At 36.5% G+C, this 6697-nt stretch overlaps 1 long non-coding RNA gene across 1 annotated transcript; it reads left to right on the forward strand.

Annotated features, from left to right (window-relative positions):
* The first annotated feature begins 448 nt into the window (after positions 1-448).
* LOC107561092 (uncharacterized) lies at positions 449-5949 on the forward strand. The gene is made up of 3 exons (XR_001605802.1): positions 449-664; positions 1753-1893; positions 5840-5949. It is a non-coding gene; the product is annotated as an uncharacterized lncRNA (long non-coding RNA).
* Positions 5950-6697: the final 748 nt, after the last annotated feature.

The following is a 6697-nucleotide window of genomic DNA, read 5'->3' on the forward strand; positions in this document are numbered from 1 at the left end:
TTTGTACAGTGTCCCAACTTTTTTGGAATTGGGTTTGTAGAATAACAAGGAGAAATAGAAAGGAAGAATCAATTATAGCCCTTAACAGCACCATGAATAAAATAGGGAAACATCAGACAGGAAAATGTGAACATTGTAATCAAGAGGAATCTGTGGAACACGTTATAATGAAATGTCCAAAGTATAATAGTGAAAGGAGAATACTGGTTTTTAATTTGAAAAGAATTAAGATGACGTTTGAATTAACAGGCATATTGCAAAGGAACTCATATGATGTATTGATTTTAAATGTTATATCTGGAAATGACTGATTTAGATAAAAGAATATAGGTGTTTAGGAGGTATTAGGAAAGGGTTTTGCAATCTTAGGCCACATTCCTAACCAGCAGGTGGCGGTAATGCACCTTGAATTTGTATGCCAACCGCCATTAAACACCAAGAAGAAGAAGAAGAAGAAAAGTAGAGACGCGCTCCGAACTGCTGCTTTAAAACAAAAGATTTTAGACGTTTTCAAAGCATCTCGAATCATTTACAAGTGAAAACATGCATTCGGAGCAGGCATAAGAACAGAAACCTAGATCGAGTTTATTGAAGATTGCAGTGAGAACACGAGTGATCCAGAACCCTTCAAGAGTGGAGCATTAAGATACTGAAGAAGAAAGAGGTTGGTGTTTATTCTTAATTCTTCATTAACAATATTGTGAAGCATAAAGCATTAAAAATTTGGTTTGTGGTACTCTTTCTGTTTATAGAAGGTTACAATCACTTTCAGTTAAACTATAACGTGTTAATTTATTTATTACTATGAATGTAGTTTTTAGAAAACCAAACTATTTTTAGATGTTATGTGCTCTAATGTAGTTATGTACCTGTAGTTAATGAGGATGGGTGTTGTCAAATTTCTGTGTTAATGCTTTATTTATGTAATTTATTTATTTGTTCATTATTACTGCTCTCTATATTTGGAAGAATTTAGAATATATTCTTTTATATTTATTTATACAGATATCTTGTTTGTACGGGGGCAAAATGAAAAAAAAATATGGCTAGAAATGTGAACAATAGAAAGCAGAAATGTTTGAGAGAGAGAATGTGTGAATTAACCACAGAATGAGAATGAGCATTTTAAATTAAGTGACATGTGGCCAAGTATGGTGTGACCCATACTAGGAATTAGTGCTCTGCATTTATCCCATCCAAAGTGCACACACACACACAGCAGTGAACACACACCCGGAGCAGTGGGCAGCCATTGCTGCGGCGCCCGGGGAGCAGTTGGGGGTTCGGTGTCTTGCTCAAGGGCACCTCAGTCGTGGTATTGAAGGTGGGAGAGAGAGCGCTGTACATTCACTCCCCCCACCTACAATTCCTGCCGGTACGAGACTCAAACCCGCAACCTTTGGGTTACGAGTCCGACTCTCTAACCATTAAGCCACGACTTCCTCAGTTGATGTGCTCTTTGTGTCGATGCTGTTACTTTTACTGTAGTAATATATTGATTTACAAAGAGACAACACTGTATATTTATAAGGCTCTGGTCTCTTCAGATATAGAATTAGGAGGACATCTGCTTCACATACATAAATGCTTAAATGTGTAAATTAGTAAAAAACAAAAACAAATAAGTTAACTGATTTATTGATGATTTTGGCAAATCTGCTTCACGTACAGAAATTCATGTTCAGTGAATCTCCTGTCACAACAATCACACATTCAGCAGTTCACCAATAAATGCTGTAATATTCCCATCAGTTCACAAGTGAAGACGAGCATCAAAGCATCAGGAAGAGCTGAAATCTGCAAAGACTGAGTTTATTAAAGAGGACGGAGATAATATGGGAGATCCAGAACCTTGCAGAATCAAACACACTGAAGATACTGAAGAACAAACAGGTTGGTGTTTAGTCTTAATTCTTCATTAATGAGGCTGATGATTATAAAGCTTCAAGTGGATTTAGATTTTGTTTGTTGTAATAAGAACAATCTCTAGAACTGTTCAATAATCTAGATCAGTGGTTCTCAAACTTTTTACAGTCGCATACCCCTGCAGGCATTTATCCTTCCGCATACCCCCTCTCTCACACTAGTCACAACATACAGTATATATTTTTTTAAACGAGGTCATACCTTTGTAAAATAACTCCCTTTTATCAAACACATCATTTGAATGCAACCTATCATATATATATTATTTAAATAAATTCCCATTTAATGAGATGGTTGTGCTTGCTTGATATGATAACTCTGCGATGTTTGGCTGTGTCGGAGAGAGTCTCTGGAGAGAGAATCGGTCTGTGTCAATATTGTTCTTTATGCCAGTAAGTGTAAATGTATTGTAAGTGCTGAGAACGCAAAGGTACATAGGCACGAAGGGCATCAAGTTTTTAAAGCACGATTTGCATTAAGGGTACAAATCTTTGCGAGGCAGCAGCCACAAAACCTGCCACCTGGAGGCAGCTCCCAATCCGAGATGCATGTAAACAAACAGACAATGTAACCTGGGTCAACTTCTATTCTTTTTTTTTTTAACCACTCTGGCATCTTTCACAATATAATATAGCCTACCGTTTTTTTTTTTTTTTTATACCAGCAGGAGCCACAACAGTACACATTAACCACATGCTTTTGAACTGCCTAAAAATTTCTCGCTGCTGCTGGACACTCCAATTGATGCACTTGTTAAAATTGACAATGCGACCCTCCTCTTCTTTCTATACACTTTTAAGCCTACCTATTTGCCACCTTACCTCAAATTATTTTCCTCTCTTTTATTCAATAATGGAGTGCGCGTCCCATGTAAAAGTCGCGGATGCCTCAACATTACTCACTTCACTCCGTTTAATGCATGTGAGCAAACAGTGCAATTCTACATTTATTTACCTATTGGCAACACCACCTTATATTTTATCCCTCTCTTGTAATTCGTAATGGAGCTCACGTCCCGTGGCACCAAAGCGTTGAGATTGCCACAACATCTCTCACTGGTTACACTCCGACGCACGTCCCAGCTAACAATTTTTGGTCCCAAGAACGTTCCCTGTTGAAGAGCCAGGAAAGTTTTCATAATGTAAATAGAACATTCCCTTTAGGTTAGGGAAACGTTCCGGGAACCTCCTGTGAACGTTCTCTGTAGGTTCCGGAAACATTCTCCTAACCTCTTTACTCTGATACCGCTGCTGTGCGTCAGTAATCATCCAGCACCTCCGCGTCTCGTAGAGTAAGTGGCATGGAAGATGGACGGATGTGTCCCTCCATAATCGGTACCTAAACCATGTCTTGTTTTAAACTATTGTTTAATCATTAAAGATAATCAGAGCACATTTATCCATCATATGGAGCATTAAATTAGATTGAATTATCCGTTCTTTATTATAACTCGCATGTACAATATAATAACCCAGATTTTACGCCTTTTAAGCACCAAATAACAATGACTTAAACAAATATTGGGTTTTAAAAATGTGTATTTTATTTTTCCAGACATTAAACATGTATAACATTTATTTGACTTTAAGTAGGATAACATTACATTAATTTCTTATCACTGAATTAACGATGATGTGCTTCTCTCTTTTGGTCAGGAAAAAAAAAAGAAAACCTCTCGGTTCTCTTCAATCAGAAGTGTCAAATCTCTCTGAAATCACAATATTTACTCTTGTATATATTAATTCTAAGTATTTCTTCAATAAAGACATCAATAAACCAATGCTAGTCGCTCAGTAAAACGAAATGACCGTTAATTTTTTTAATATGCGTGTGCACGGCTTTATGTGGAAGACAGGAGAAAAGCGTGTGCAGATCAGAGGCGCGCAGTAAAGAAAGATAAACAAACCCCATGTTTATGATCTGCTTTTCAGACAACACTTAACCTTGGCTTAATTTCAGCTATAAAGTTGGAATTATATTATCATTATAATGTGATTTGACTACTTTGTCTACACTTTATTTAAAGCTTATTTCAGACACATTCTGCAAAAATAGTTTATGATTAAAAAAAATACACATTTCAGCATTAGAATAATCCGAAACATCTGCAAAGTTTTAATTAGTTTACATGGTTATGGCAACTAAAGATAACCTACTGGGAATGTTCCCTTTAGGTTATAAAAATAAAACATATAAAACCTAAAAATAACCTGCAGGGAATGTTCCTAGAATGTTCTTATTTGGTTCCCAAAAAATTACCAAATGGGAACGTTCTGTGTTTGTTGGGGTGAGCAGCAGGTGCACTTTTTGACCACAAAATATGGCACTACCATTTTTTAGAGATGCACCGATTGACCGGCCAGTGATCGCAATCTGCCGATTTTTCGGCAATCTTATGTCTTGCCGATTCCGAGCCGATCCTTTTATTGCCAGTGGCACCGTCAATGACGTGACAGCCACGCGCACACTCACAGTCGCGTGTTAACCTGTGTAAACATGTCGTTTCGTGTGAGAATGATTCTAATTTTAATTGCATTCCGGGGTCGAGAACAGTGCGCCCGGCGGATTCAACGAAGGAGTGGCAACAACATGTGACGACCCCGGGCTTCATCCACAGTAAAAGCCGATCCGGCGATCCACAGCACTAAGTTGATGTATTTCCTCAGCGACCAGCACAGATCAGCTCTAGGCATGACGAAGCGGATATCGTCCTCTTTTGGAAGGCCAAACAAAGTAGTTTCGCTTTCACAACGAAGCACACAGTGTCTCCACGGCATGGCGGCAGTAATACTACAGCGAGAATAAAAGTTACGCCTTCTTTCTTTGCGTGAACATTTGGACAGCGTTATGCAAATCTTCCCACATAGTGGTATAGATATGTGGGGGCATGTTAGAACGAGCCGTTTTAGGTAGGCGTGGTTAACTCTTAACTTTTATAAAGAATATCTCTTTGGATTTGAGACTTTAGTCTTTGCAACTTTACAGATCTTTATGCACCAAGAGCTTGTAACACTCCAAAGAGAAAGGAAAAATTGAAATCGCATCATATGACCCCTTTAAAAAATACATTATATAAAAATACAATACATAAAAAATCGTATAAAATTATTTACGCATTTGAAATTTTGCAGTGTAAATGCGTTTATGGCACCTCATCCTCATCAAACTGTCTGTGTAAATGCATCTAATTCCACTTCAGATGCAGCTTCTGTTTGCTCAGCAGTGGAAAGATACAGTTTGTTAATACTAATTTCATTTGAATGGTAACAAATCTACTGTTTCTTATTATTCTAACTGAATTAATTGAAACAAATTAAGAATTTGATGTGAAAGATGACTCATTTAATAAGGTTGGGGGGGGGGAAATTACCATTTATAAACATAGTGGGAAATGACATCTGTTTTGTTACATACAGCAACTCATTTTAAGTGAACTATTTCTTCCTCTTTCCAGTCACAGAGCACTTTATTTTGAGAGTTGTTTTAAGTGAGAGAAAATCTGTAACTTAGATTTTCCTGTGAGAAACACATGCTCAGTTGAATATTATTTAAGAATGCAATATAATTTTGTTCGCGTACCCCCTCCATCTCTTTGTGTACCCCAGTTTGAAAATCACTGATTTAGATGAAGTTGCAAATAATGGGAGACACTTTTTCAACAAAATACGTTAGATAATTGTGTAGTTGATCAAACAAATGTATTAGTTCTCCCTATAGAAACATGGGATTTGTGCCTATAATGTTTTAAAAATAGTAATTTTAAGGTCATTGTGCCTATGTAATAGTTTATAAAAAAATACATCAGAATTACCTAAATTTTGTATAGCAACTATCTACTTGACATCTGGTTTCACTTAATTTTTCTTTTTACGAGTTACTGAAAACGAACAATTATTTTACTTTTTTATTTCAGAGCTGATTGAAAAAAACCAGGAGAGTGAAGAATTGAGTGAAGTTGAAGAGAAAAATCACTTCAAAACTGGAGAAAAACTTTTGAGTTGCTCTCAAACCAAACAGAAAGATTTAAAGAAAAGAAGAGCCAAGAAATATTTCACCTGCGCTCAGTGTGGAAAGAATTTCACATGCAAAAATGGTCTTGATGTTCACATGAGAGTTCATACTGCAGTGAAACTGCACAAATGTTCACACTGCGACAAGAGATTCAGTCGGTCAGGAATCCTGAAAACGCATGAAAGGATCCACAGCAGAGAGAAACCGTTCACTTGTGATCAGTTTGGTAAAATGTTTGTTTGTGCTGTAGTCCTGAAGAAGCACCAGAAAGTTCATACAAAGGAGAAGCCACGTTCAAGTGATTTGTGTGGAAAGAGTTTTTCATGTCTAAAAATGAAATCGCATCATATGACCCCTTTAAAAAATACATTATATAAAAATACAATACATAAAAAATCGTATAAAATTATTTACGCATTTGAAATTTTGCAGTGTAAATGCGTTTATGGCACCTCATCCTCATCAAACTGTCTGTGTAAATGCATCTAATTCCACTTCAGATGCAGCTTCTGTTTGCTCAGCAGTGGAAAGATACAGTTTGTTAATACTAATTTCATTTGAATGGTAACAAATCTACTGTTTCTTATTATTCTAACTGAATTAATTGAAACAAATTAAGAATTTGATGTGAAAGATGACTCATTTAATAAGGTTGGGGGGGGGGAAATTACCATTTATAAACATAGTGGGAAATGACATCTGTTTTGTTACATACAGCAACTCATTTTAAGTGAACTATTTCTTCCTCTTTCCAGTCACA

This window comes from Sinocyclocheilus grahami, unplaced genomic scaffold (genome assembly GCF_001515645.1).
Source record: "Sinocyclocheilus grahami isolate Dianchi unplaced genomic scaffold, SAMN03320097.WGS_v1.1 scaffold757.1, whole genome shotgun sequence".
Lineage (NCBI taxonomy): Eukaryota > Metazoa > Chordata > Actinopteri > Cypriniformes > Cyprinidae > Sinocyclocheilus > Sinocyclocheilus grahami.